The 12,551-nt window shown below is 36.5% G+C and overlaps 1 long non-coding RNA gene across 1 annotated transcript; it reads right to left on the reverse strand.

Annotated features, from left to right (window-relative positions):
• Positions 1-4,072: 4,072 nt before the first annotated feature.
• On the reverse strand, positions 4,073-8,615 carry LOC146567789 (uncharacterized). The gene is made up of 4 exons (XR_014893718.1): positions 7,192-8,615; positions 6,686-6,841; positions 6,141-6,233; positions 4,073-5,851 (listed from the first exon to the last, which is right to left on the reverse strand). It is a non-coding gene; the product is annotated as an uncharacterized LOC146567789 (long non-coding RNA).
• Between the last annotated feature and the right edge of the window lie 3,936 nt (positions 8,616-12,551).

A 12,551-nucleotide genomic window follows, 5' to 3' on the forward strand; every position in this document is an offset into this window, starting at 1 on the left:
TCACTGTTTGTGTGGATCAGGCATTAGAAGTGATTAATCCTAAAATAGTTACCGTCTTCTCAATTTCAAGTCAGTCACACTTAGTCCACATCATCAGTCCAGTCACAGTCCAGTCACATGCATTCATACCAATCACTGGTGATAGTGGAAAACTGCGCACTAATTTAAGTATCCACTGACAGCAATTTTACGTCATTCCAAAAATAAAAACAATTCTTACTGCTTTTGAAATGGATTGAATCGCTACAATCCTTTTAAACACAGGACTTAGCATCTAATATGGTCAGCATCCAAAACCCATCTAATCTAGAGAAGCTCACCTCTCACCTCTCAATTAAATGTTTTATAACATCTCACTATTTACTGTGTTAACAACTAAATTTATTGTCTGATCACTGGTTGGTCAAACTGGTCTCTTTTACAAAAGTTAAACTCTTTTCCTGCAATTTGGAGAGTTAATTGGCAGCAGAGGATACACTCAGCATTTGATAACAGGTGTCTGTTAAATTTACACAATTTTAACATTGATGAGAGATAACAAGCTGATCTTCATTGCATGTGTGTGTGTTAGTAGGCAGGTTTAATGCATGTGTGTGCAGTGGAGCTGCAGATTCAGCAGGGCATGTCCTTAAAGCTGCCTTTCCTTCACATTTCTCTGTTTATGTGTGTTTGTGTGCATTTTATTTTTACCTTTGTTGCGATCTTACGGACTCTTTCTCAAATCTCCACAAGACAGTCGGCCACAGTTTTCCAATGTAATTTTCATGTGCTCTCACATTATCAACAACAGCCTTCATTTCTCCTCCATGCTCCCACTTCTCACAGCTTCTGTCTCTCATTTGTACATGCTGCTGAACACTTTACGGTTTAAGGTTTAGGGCAGCGTTGCTGTCTGTTCACCTTGTTGACTCTTGAAGTCGACGCCGTTGCTCTCGAACAGCATTTTGTCTTCAGGGAGAGATTGATTGTCCTCGAAGCTTGTTCTTCATTGTGAGGTCTACATGAAGGTGAAGCTGTGAAATATTCAGCCAAAACACAGCTGGTGTGGTTCCAATTATGTTAAACTATCATTTTGTTGTGTGCTTGTGGAGGACGTTGATCCAGTTCCGTAGCCACCTGTACAAACACACTAAGACATATATTTGATATCATTTTCATCACTGCTCATTAACACTTTCCCTCTCTTATTCTTCTACATTGTAACACATCTCTTTCCATCACTCTTTGTTATACACACACCCACAGCACTTCTTACCAGAGGTGTGCACTCGAGTCCTTAATTTTATGACTTTAGACTTGACTTGAAAAAATGTTGTAAGACTTGTGACTCGACTTGGACTTTTACACCAATGACTTGGGACTTGAATTGGACTTGAACCTGTTTACATGAAAAGACTTGATATTTTACCCAAATCTAAAATTTAACGTACATATTTTATAAAAAGTGCGGACCATTAATTCATTTTATTCATTCATTCTTACCTCCATGTGTATGTGAGCGTGAGCTGTAGCACAGCCAATCAAATTAACCAGATTTTAAAAACAAAAAACAAAAACGCTCAAACCAAAAATGCTGCCAAGAGTAATTTCTTTCGGTACATAAACTATGAAGTAGTCAACAAAAAACGTGCAAGAAGAGAATCACAGACGGAGATGGAACAACTTCCAACTTTGTCCGACATTTGAAGTTGCATAAAGAACCGTAGGTGGTGCTTTTTTTTTGCTACAATGACATAGCTGACTTAGCTAACTTCACCTTATTAGCAAATGTTCTCCGGGCTACGTTGATTAAACTGTTTGGCTTTAACGTGTATTATATTATTGTCAGGCTATTTTAAATCCGGTCCTGGCCCACCTTGGTGTGTAACTGAGTAGTCATGCTATACATGGCCTTTTTCTTCTGTCATTTATGTCCATACATCACATAAAATACTTTGATCTCATCTTATTAGCTGTTGTTTATTTGCAAAGGTCAGTTATTCTTAACGGGGATGCTAAACATTGCTTAATGGATCCAGTGTGTGCGTCTGATGCCCCAAAGCTGACTCAGAACCGTAACACCATCCACAGCTGCAGTATGGAACAGATGTGGGTGTGTCCTCATCTCCCAGAGGAGTCCAAATCGCCATCAAACAGCCCTACAGACACAAAAACATGTGAAAATATAAACAACCTCAGCAGACCTCTGTGAAAATCATTTACAGTATATATCACAGAATTCAAGGCCTTTATAATCACAGAATATACAGAGTACTGAAGTACTGAATCAAATTCAGCTTTTGTTTTTCATGATGTATATCGTATTAATAATTAAATTTCATTATCTGTGTCTTTACCACACATTTGCCACACAGGTGTAGATACTGTGGGTTCAGTGAATGCTGAAATTGCACCGTTGCCAGTTCACAAAATGTAACACTGAACACTCCTTAACTGAAAATAAATTGTGTAATCTCTAATTATCCAGCCAGAGGCAAAGGCTTTATCACGTTGACCTGAACTTCCTGAAGTAAGTCATAGAACAAAGCAGATGAAAGAAGCACAGCATCGTCTCAGTCTCTTGGAATGAGGCACTCCCCATATCGTCGACTAATTACAGTTCCATTATTCAATAAAGAAAGTGGAAAATTATACATTATACAGGCATTGTTTTACATGAAACTGCCTTCAACGTGACACCAATTCAGATCTTTATAAAGAGGAATGTAGGTCGTTATGTGATTTTTTTTCTTACAGCCTGACCTTACTCTTAAATCTCATCTTACATCTTACACTGTGGTTCCTGCTTCCTCCTTTTTTTAAAATGAATCCTTCTTTTTATCTTTTCATCTATCTTAATTTTAAATTATATTTCTAAGCATAAGAAAACATGTATTATTAGATGAACGATAGACTCTTTCACTTTCCCTCTCTGGTGCTTAAGCAGAAGCACTCGGCCTCACCCAGCCTAACAGATGTTGAGATTTCTTGTGGCTTTCAAAACACACACTAAATCACTGTTAAAGCCACAGCGGTATGTAAGCAGATACTTCCTTGTTGACACATCTGACAGTGATGAAGTGAACACTTAGAACAACAGTGTTACCTGATGCTTTGTATTTAAAGGCTGAAAGAGCTCAGCAGACTTCAAATCTCCGTGATGAATGCACTGAAAAGAAACAAAGATCTTTTGTCAACATAAAGACTTGTTCTTCATTTTCTCACAGGTTCAATGAAGCATCTAGTTTGTCTTGAATTTACCTTTAAACTCTGACCCAGACTCAAGAAATGAACAAAGAGAAAATGTGACTGTATTTCATAGATAAAATATATGTTAGAATTGTAAAAAAGCTAAAGAAAATTTGTTTTCATAGTCTTCACTACTTTCCAGAAAGGTACGCCATGCAGTGATAAACACAGATTTAACCAATAGCAAAGTTCATGCATAATCCTCAGCATTTTTTTCTGTATAGTACAAATAACACACCAGTACAGTGTGTACAGTTTTGCAGTACTTTACTTTGAAGTTTTTGATTTGAGGACAGTTCTCCTTCAAAATAACAACTTTTCACTTCAGAAATCATTCAGAGCTTCACAGACTGTCCTGTTTTCAAAGGTTGTTCTGCATGAAATCTAAACAATGAAAGCTATGACGTGTTTTTATTATGAAGCGATTCAGACGTCATACACAATTTTCAAGTCTTTTTCTTTCAGCTGTTCCCTTCACTCAAAAAAATGAAACGTTGACTTTAATTAAAATTATTTTGTCAACAGGTTCCACGAAATTGAATTATGTTAGTTTAAAGCAAAAATCTTTAGTTCATCTAATTTAAAAAAACTACTTAAGATTAACAAGACATATTTAAGACTAACTAAATCAAGTTATGTTGTATGAACATAGATGATATATTTTCAGGTTAGATAGTTTAGATTAGTTACTTCAACACATTTCTTATTTGTGGCAGTAAAATGTTAAATTTAAGTTAGATTAATTCAAATATTATATTTTCAGCCACCTTGTGCTTTATTAATTAGTTTTACATAAATCTATTTTGTCAACAGGTTCCACACAAATGAATTAAGTACATCCAACTTATTTTTTAAAATTTCTTTTATTGCCAACACATTCAGTGAGCATTTGTGTAAACCCAGTCCAAAATAAAACACAACAGCTCATTAGGGTTAGTAATTAACAGTATGTAGACAGATGCAACATCAAGACTTTAAATTAAATGTCTTTATCTACCAGAAATAGAAGAGAGAAAAAAAAACGCATTGAAGATCACATAACACATTGATAAGATGACACTTGAGTTATGCACATGTGATGCTAGTAAGGTCTGTGAGTGTTTTTTTCTTTTAGTGTCTAAAATGGATAGCAAAGTTGCTATTTGCAATGATTGCTTAGGGTCAGTCCAGTAACACAATGCCAATGAAGTGCTTTCCTTTAACAATGCAAAGTGAAGTGTCCACCTCAACAGCCACAATTTAAAAAAAAAAAAATGTAACAACAACAACAACAACAACAACAACAATAATAATAATAATAATAATAAATAGTCCACTGATATTAGCAATCAAAGAAAATTACATCACCATCCCAAATAAAACTTTAACAAAACATGCCAACATTATGGTCTAACAATAGCGTTCAGTTTTTTTGCAACAGCACAGCAGTAACCATTTAACACTCGCCACTGTCAACATTTATTTTACCAGTGTTGGGGAAAAAACTTCAGATGGAAACATTTTAACATGGAAACAATTGTTCGTCTTTAAAAGTCCACAAAATATACATTCATCCTGCATTCCCAACTTGGATGATCTGATATCCTCGTGTTGGTGTTGTTCCCAGACCATCATGAAAATGTTGTCACATTGTTGTGACGTTATTCTTTTGCGCGCCAAGCCATTCGTGCATTTATGAAATTTCAATGTTGCAAGGACAATATCAATTCTGCTTACTGTTTATTAAAGGGTTACGGTCAGGGTCAGGGTCAGTTGATCGGCGGACAGAGGCGGTTTCACGCAGCTTAAGTACAGTTTTTTGTTTTACGCCGGTTTTTCCCGAAGTCGCAAAAGTATGACGTCACAACATTCTGATTGGTCACTTGCAATGTTGATCCTGGAACAACATTTAGTATGATGATCTGGGAACAACACCAACACGGGGATATCAGATCAACCTCCTAACTTACCCTTATTTTTAGTATGTATTGCAATTACCTTTACAATGCACACAATGTAACACAAACTGAATATGAACATATTTCCACCTCATAACAATATGCCTTGAACGCTAATATACACACCACCCTTCAACATTTCTGGTGCAGTATCATCTCTCAATTAAATCCTTTAAATCTCAATACTTTTGATTGTCTCTTACTAGCCCCCCACAACAGTAAAATCTCTCAAATTGTAGTAGTTTACAAACTTTTCAAAATGTTCTAAATTTCTCTTAAATGTAATTTTCCCGTTATCTGTCATTTACAAATTACCATTTTATTCCCATTCAGCCTCCGAAAAACTTCTGTCCATCTGACAGAACATTCATCATCCAAATTAAAGGTTGGCTTATTCATTCAGTGTATTCTTGAGCAACTGTACCTTGGTCAAGAGTATGCTGACATACAGATGAAGGAAGAGCTTCTGAAGTACTTCAAAGAAAGCTTTCAGTCTTGAGGTTAACTGAGATTCAGTGCATATATCCCACCCATTAAGAGTGCACATGCAGAGGCCAGGTCTTCCAGGTCATGCAGGACACACTAGATGGTTATACCCACATCGGCTGGAGGAGTGCTGGCATCAGCTCTTTCGATGGTAAAGATAGCAAGGGTAATTTGTTCCAGCTCCCTCTGAACAGCTGTAGCTTAGACACAAAAACATAGAAAAATGGCATCCAGTTTTAAAAAAAGAAAGAAAAAGGGCCAAAGCTACCCTTTAATGACGTAAACACAATATTAGGAACATGCACCCCAGTGCGCCACTATTTCAGACTACAGATTCAACGATAAATATAAATAGTTTGGGTATACAAGAAGATTTCCCAAAACATTTAAACAGGTTCCATGCAAATTACAACAACAACAACATGCAACAACATTAGTTATTCAAAATTTGGTTTAATACAGATAAAAAACTAAACTAAAATTACCAACCAATTATTCTTTGAAGAGGATGTTTGGGTCTTCATTCAGGTAAAAAGGTAGTGCCCTGAGGACACACTCCCTCCCCTTTTCAATACTTTCCTTCTGTAGAGAGTGGCAGAGATACAGGAAGAGAAAACAGATATACTTTAGGATGACAGAAACTCACATTATACGCAAAATGAATGACATATCCACTGCACAGATAGACATGTACACAAGACCAACTAATCATCACATGGACATGAATAGTTAACCTGTTGGGCAGGGTTTCCACCACATTATATATGTCCATAATGGAGGTAAAGACAAACTAATACATCATCTTTTTTGCATTCAAAACATAACATAAAAACATTCACTTCTGGTTTAACCTAAATCAAGGGATCAGATTTTACATATGTTTAGGTAATTTAAATTTTCCAACGTTTTGAGTACCAAACTTTGTCTTGCTTAATATAAATGTAAGTGCACTGTGCAGCTACCATACACTAGCTGTTTAAATTTGAAAATGATCTTATTAGCCATAATATTTTGCTACCAACAGAATAACGCACCTGTGTGGCTGGGGCCAAAGTTTGTCTAATTTTCTTCCCTGCAACGCCTCCTTTTTTCTTGAAGACTTTTATGAGCTGGTCAGTGTATTGGTCAAGTTGTGTAAAAAGCCTTGGAACATGTGCAGCAGTAGTAATCCTCACATATTCTGCTTCCACCTGAAAATATGTCAACAAACACAACATACTGTACTGTAAATATACATACTATATGTACACATATACAAACTAAAACTAATGTAGTAAGACCTCATTAAAGCTATAATTTTAACACAAACATTTACACAAAATGCTAATGGAGCCATTACAGCTTTTATTGTTATTTATCAAGTTCCAAAAAATACTGATCACAGCTGATCTGAAAAGAATTTCATGCCTCAGGCCCTTGAACTGCAACCTTTACCATGGTTCAGATGTGGAGACGAAATAACAGGGGCATGGGATGGGTCACAAAAGAAAACTTAACTTATAAAACAGTTTTGTTTTTAAAAGTATAACAGTTCACATACCACATACAAGCTCAGCAGTACCACATACACCACATCAGTATAGGAGGGAGCAGGTAAAGGCAGGATCTGAGATTTATAAAGTAAAACAAGAAATTCATTACTTAATTTCAAGAAGCAAATTATTGTTTGAATTACAACTAAATAAAATACTACTCAGAAGAAAAGCAAGAGATTGACACTGCCATGTGCTAACTTTCTATAGAAGCAATTATCACCAGGTCTGTCGACCTCCATTGTCTGTCCACTCATATGTCTTGAATAATTTTATTAAAAAAAGTAAGTGTGTACTTTCACAAACTGTAATTTATAACTACATTGATATGTATAACTCCGCTAGGAAACATGCTGTATTTACAGACCATTTTTACATAATACAGATTACTGATAGAGCAGAACAATGGTGTCAGCAGAGCAGTTTGCAGTAACAGAGAGAGAATAATTTGAGCTGCTCTGAGCAGAACGCTGATTTTTACTAAAGTGAACCGACTGTGTTTTTGTAAATAAATGAAAGCGCCCTCTTAGTAGATCACCCTGTCATTGCAACATCACGATAATTTCCCCTGGTTAATAAATTGATATCATAGCCTATAAAATCCATCTTATTTAGGTAAAATTTCCTCCATCCATTACCCGTTTCCAGCTGTCAACATTGATTCATGATAATCCTGAAGACTGCAATACAACAGTGAACCTTATAGATTTAATTATACAAACAAAAGCAAACTTCAATAACTGATGCAGATCATAATCTTTACATAAATCTGTGCTCTTCATGCAGCGACAACACTGATTCTCCTTTCTTTAGGATTTAGAATTTATTATGGCAGCCATGCAGGTACTTCCACATCATGTCTCTCAGCGAAATGGAATATAGGAGCACGCTCTTTATCTCCCCAGAGTCCTTAGTCATGTCTGTTCCCTTCACATGTTTTTCCTTTTTCTGTAGTTCCTACCTCCCTGTGTTTCCCCCACGAGCTTCTATGTTTTATGGATTCTGTTTTCCCTTAAAAACAAGATCGCTTCATTGGACATCTGTCTGCACATGAGTCTGCATTCACTGTCCAACTGGACACAGTTTAAGATCTGTAACCTCCAGACTTTGATATCACATCATTTGAAGACCTGGGGCATAAATTCTGTCTGAATAGAAAACATTTACAAATATCAATTGTAAAAATGTAAAGTTTTGTAAAAGCATTGTAAAGTACAGGAAGATTTAGGACATCATATGGCATTCATACAAGCTTTAAGTGATTGTAGTGATAAAACCTAACAGTTCTCTTCTGTTAAGATTCTGTCAGAATATGTTTGCATCTGAATATACTGAATGAATCTTAATACGATTCTTTGTTGTAAACATATACTGTTAATGTGAATTTAAGTACTGTGAGACTTCAAAACTGTCTTTAAAGGACTGTTTTTTCAGGTGTAACCTTACATTTAATGAATAATAATAATTCAATTAAATTCAATTTTATTTACACAGCGCCAAATCACAACCACAGTTGCCTCAAGGTGCTTTGTATTGTACAGTAGACCGTACAATAATAGATACAGAGAAAAACCCAACAATCATATGACCCCCTATGAGCAAGCACTTTGGCGACAGTGGGAAGGAAAAACTCCCTTTTAACAGGAAGAAACCTCCAGCAGAACCAGGCTCAGGGAGGGGCGGGGCCATCTGCTGTGATTGGTTGAGGTGAGAGAAGGAAGACAGGATAAAGACATGCTGTGGAAGAGAGACAGAGGTTAATAACAGATATGATTCAATGCAGAGAGGTCTGTTAACACTCAAATAATTCATTGGTTGAACATAATTTTATCCTCCCACTTATATTCCATCTAAGCAAATCATGTCATATTAATCCATCTTGATTTTGTTGCTTCAACATGATATATGTTTGTAAGTATAACATAATATTCACATTAACATTCAATTAATTTGACTTTTATTCAGTTAACATGTTTGTACCAATTCATGTTATATTGTTTGAACACTTTGGCACATCAAAAGTCAGTCTTGTTACATGAACTAGTAAATATTTGTTTGTTACACCAATGTTAATCTTGTTGAATTAACAAATGTAATGTATGTCTGTGGTACTCACACCAATTGTGTTTCAGTTAGTGTTTGTATTGCTCATGGAAACATTACTTTTAACTCAATTAATGAAACGTACATAAACGATAACTTGCAAAACCAACTCTTTTATTTTGCTTGGACATTCTTAAAACAGTTGGCAGGATCTCAGCTCAGCCCAGCTTTCTCCCCTTCAACCGTCTCATACTAACCTTATTAGCTACCTTCATAGGAAGTTAAAAAAAAAAAAATGCGCCCACATTTGGAGTGGCTCAAAGCTAATAGATCACTGAGCTCACTAGCTGAGTAAATAACGGGTACATTTAGAATCATTCTTTAACAGAAGCGCATGTAGGAGACCACAGAACAATCAAGACATGCTGACTGAAAGAAAAATAGTCTGTAGAATAGTTTGCCAACAAAGAATAATATCCCCAAAGCAACTCTGGTAAAATGTAGTAAAATATGCATTGCAAGCAAAAGCATGAATTTTAACACAATTTAACATTCAGCATTACTATGTTTCTTGCATACATCCATTAGTGCTCCATGTAATCAGGCTGTATCCATTAATGGTAACTTTAGTCTGTTTAACGTGTGGAGAAAACATTTAATAAGTTTGAGAACAACTGCTCCACTCAAACAATTCGGGAAAACCTGTGGGTACATTTCCTTTGTAACAATTGCCCATCTTGCACAAATCAGTGTTTAAACTGCAAGTGTATGAGACTTTAACTTATGAACTAACAATCTTTGTCTAATGTCCACTGAGCAAACCACAAAGTCCTTATGAACATTTTATAACTTACAATTTTGAACCCTAACCCTAAACACAAATTTGCATTGCAGAAATATGGAAAAATATCTGGCTTCCCTGAATCTGAAACCTCTGCCCATCCAGCTTCATGATAATCTTTTGCAAGACTTCAAAAATGCATTTGAGCTCCGGTGGGTAGCTTAGGTTCAGGCAGTATATCAGTCCAAATAAAAGAGCACAAGCAATTGCAATGCTCCTCAAACCAGTGAGAATCTCCACACCTCCAATCCTGACACCGATGTTCTCTGGGTCATCTCCAGGCTCCGCACCCTCCTGCTGTAGGACATACACTCCCATCACAGTTTGTTCCATGGCTTCAGCGTGGCCTCAGTGTTCTGTGATGTGAAATATAATGAGTCTAGATATGCAAAAAAAAGAAAGGAAAAAAATGCTGATATGTTTAAATTTGACATTTAACAAAACAATAATGACAATATTTAGCTTTTAGGCAGCAGTTCGAAAAAGGAATACTTTGTTTGGAAAGACCAAAAGGCAAGTACTCATCTATCTCAACAAAATCAGACACAAAATGAGGCAACCAAACAGGTTTGTCTCTTTATTTTGATCAAGATTAGCCATGCGACTTCATCAACTAATATAAGACTGACGCTTATATAATTTGTATAACTGTCACGGGGTGCCGAGGCAGGCCGTGTGGATTAATAACGGACCCAAGATGCAGACTGCTTAAGTGGAGGGTGAGCTTTATTAACAACAGGTGAAGTACAACAAAAAAGGGTGGCGAGAAACAGAACGGTAAAAACTCTAAACTGAGAAAACTAAAACTAAACACAAAGCCAGAACACGAACGAGGGTACCTTGCAGGGAGAATGCCCAGGAAGCCGGAGGAATAAACACAGAATGACAGAGGGGAATAACGCAGACGAACCAGCAACTAACAGAGGCAGACACGAGGTTAAAATACACAGAAGGATAACGAGGGGATGAGACACAAAAGGAGGGCACAGCTGGGAGTAATCCGACCTGATGAGACAGGGGAAAAGTAAACTGAACACACTGAGAACAGACACGGACCTTCAAAGTAAAATAGGAAACACATACACGTAATGACATAACACACCAACTTAACACAGACTGGGGGACACAGAACATAAGAACATGAACCATGAAACAGAAGAGTACAAACACCCAAGGTACCCAAAACCACAGAATACCAATGAACTAAACATAAACACGGAGTCACAGACTCCGGACCATGACAATAACAATATGAAAACAACTTAGGACTTTTGCCTACCATATGTATAGATATTTTTGCTCATAAAATTGGCATGTTATGGGCATAAAAAGTTCTTAAACACAGGTCTAACCATTTTAGCACACACCTTGGAGATGGTCCCCATGATGTGTCTCATTTTTCTTCCAGCCCTCCACCTTTGCCTCTAAAGATCTCCATCATCTAGCTCAGAAAAGAATGTGGATAGCAGCGGTACTGTCAATATGTGCAGGAGTTCCTTGTCAATCTGAAAAACATGAACATGATGCCAAAAACCAAAGAAAAAAACAGATTAATAATAACAACAACAATACTACTACTACTGCTAATAATAATAATAATAATAATAATAATAATAATAAGTCAAACATATGAAACTTACTGTTATTGTTGAGGAGGTGTAAGAATCTCAGAGCATGGGAATGTGGCTTTATTTTGCGACATATTTCTGAGGAGAGAAATTATTTAATTAAAATAAAATTATTACTCTTGATGAATTTGTGTTAATATCTACATACTGTGAAATGTGAAGACTGTTAGTCAGCCTTAATGAAGAGCACCAGAGAGCAGAGAAACTAGGACCCGAACAAAGATCCACCTGAATCATTCTGAATTCAAAACAAAAAGAAAATGCACATGCAATTATTGTGACAGTTTGGCTCCACACACTCCCTGATATATAAAGCTCCTCTAAGTTACCACACTACATGGGTAAAACATTTAACAAATAGTATTTATCTCTCACACTCCTAACCTAAATAAATATATGAAGAGATATGTGAGCAACTTACCTTACTGTCAAGTATACCAAAGGAGGAACTCCACGTGCGCTCGTTAGCGTCTCAACGGACTCATCTGGTGGGCGTGGAGCATGCGCAATGCATGACACTATCATAGTCGTTGGTTTGATGGACCTCATTCTCATTGGACTGCCATGAATGAATTTAACTCATCAGAATTTTCTTTGACTCATATTCAACAAAAAACAATGAATCATTTAATACCCATAAAAATGATTTCTTCATGCAATGTAAACATATTACTGCTTTGCTAATCAAACACATGCCCTAGTTGATTTTTTTTTTGAGTGCACATAGTGAGTGAGGAAGGTGACTGGAAAGGAAAAACTCAATGCATCATGGGAATCCACGGCAGCCTACGTCTATTGCAGCATAACTAAGGGAGGATTCAGGGTCACCTGGTCCAGCCCTAACTATATGCTTTAG

The sequence above is a fragment of the Mchenga conophoros genome, linkage group LG9 (genome assembly GCF_057382185.1).
Source record: "Mchenga conophoros isolate Kocher_MC1m ecotype Shallow Benthic linkage group LG9, M_conophoros_male_GT1.1, whole genome shotgun sequence".
Classification (NCBI taxonomy): domain Eukaryota; kingdom Metazoa; phylum Chordata; class Actinopteri; order Cichliformes; family Cichlidae; genus Mchenga; species Mchenga conophoros.